The sequence below is a fragment of the Austrofundulus limnaeus genome, unplaced genomic scaffold (genome assembly GCF_001266775.1).
Source record: "Austrofundulus limnaeus strain Quisiro unplaced genomic scaffold, Austrofundulus_limnaeus-1.0 Scaffold124, whole genome shotgun sequence".
Lineage (NCBI taxonomy): Eukaryota > Metazoa > Chordata > Actinopteri > Cyprinodontiformes > Rivulidae > Austrofundulus > Austrofundulus limnaeus.
The window spans coordinates 265,089-266,509 of record NW_013952526.1 but is presented as its reverse complement, the minus strand read 5'-3'; the positions used below and the strand labels follow the sequence as shown (position 1 = coordinate 266,509).

General features: G+C 34.9%; 1 protein-coding gene across 1 annotated transcript in view; it reads left to right on the top strand.

The window, feature by feature from the left end:
- Positions 1–1,421, top strand: part of si:ch211-186j3.6 (neural-cadherin) — a gene marked incomplete in the record, with an annotated part of 280,048 nt that overhangs the window by 164,370 nt on the left and 114,257 nt on the right.

Sequence of the window (1,421 nt, the reverse complement as noted above, 5' to 3'; positions counted from 1 at the left end):
GACCATAGACGCAACCAAGAACCCAAAGATAACCCTGACTTTTCAGAAAATGGAGTGTCTGTCCATTCTCTAGGAACATTAGATAATGCACAGAACTATGGCTTTCAGTAACAAGTGATCAAAAAAACAGCCATTGCTTACAGGAAAAAAAAAAACTAGAGAACTGTTTGTAATTTGACATCCATCTTGACAGAGCTGAATCAGTTTTGCCATGAAGACTGGATGAAAATTCCAGTGGTTAGATKTAGCAACCAGGTGTTTGCATAATTGTTTTACAACTATTTTCTCAAGAATGTTGATTTAAAACCCTGTGGTACATAACTGTTTAGTAAAGACAGATTAGGCAGATCCAAACCAGGGATATTAATTAAAGGAAACACCTCTWTGAAGAGTTTGTTGATGCTTTATTTTATTTCTGTCCTCACCCTCAGGTCTAGATTTGGAAAAAGGGCTGTTAAAAGACTATTTGCAAGCCAGAGTAAATAAACTGTCCAAAAATTGTAGACATGGGACTGCGGAGTCCAAATTGTAGCAAAATATATTTAGTTTAAAGTTGAATAAGGGTTGGTATTTAGGAATAATATTTGTGGGGTAAATAAATTTAAAAATACATGAACAATGGTAGTACATTTGTACTGCAATGGTAATGCTTTGATACAATGTGAGGGTTCGACTTGAGTGATGGCTTTAGGTCCCTATTGCAAAAAAGACGATTATTACAMAACTCTGTTTAGTGCATATCCAGTTTTAGTAAAGTAGAATACCATGGGAGATAAAAATAACTTTAAAATTGGTTCAACTGGGAATGGCATAATTTTTTCTTCAATTGTTTGTTTGTTTTAAGTGCTTGTTATTCTCTGTATGTTTTATTTATTTTTTCTTCCTTGTGAGTTTCAGCACTTTTCTAAATACTTAAGGGATTCAAACAAGTATAAAACAGACAATAAGGGTGAATTGAAAGAATCCAATCTTATGTATTCCCTAATGTCTCATTTASAATAAAAACAGACAGACGGTACAAAACGATCTGGATTAGAGCATTCTCCTCTCTCCTTCCTTGACTTTCATCTTGCTAATAAGCTGTGAATCTCTTGTCTTCAGAGGCTTCTCCTTTTCCTTTCAAATTAACATCGAGGCTGAACGATGCAGTGGCGATTGAGATACAGACAATGGCTTTACAAGTAATTTCACTGAGAGAAACACTTCATTGATTAGCATGAAACAGATGTTCTAAAATGTTTAGTAGAGGCTTAAAAATCAGACTGTCAAGAGAGACTGTATGAGAAGAAGAAAGATTTCCAAGTTGGATCGATTCAACTTTGTAAATATGTGACTCAAAAAAAAATTATGTAGGTCTTCTGGACGGGTTCCTCTCTAATGAAACGTTTCGTCTCTCCTCCAAGAGACTTCTTCAGTCTGAG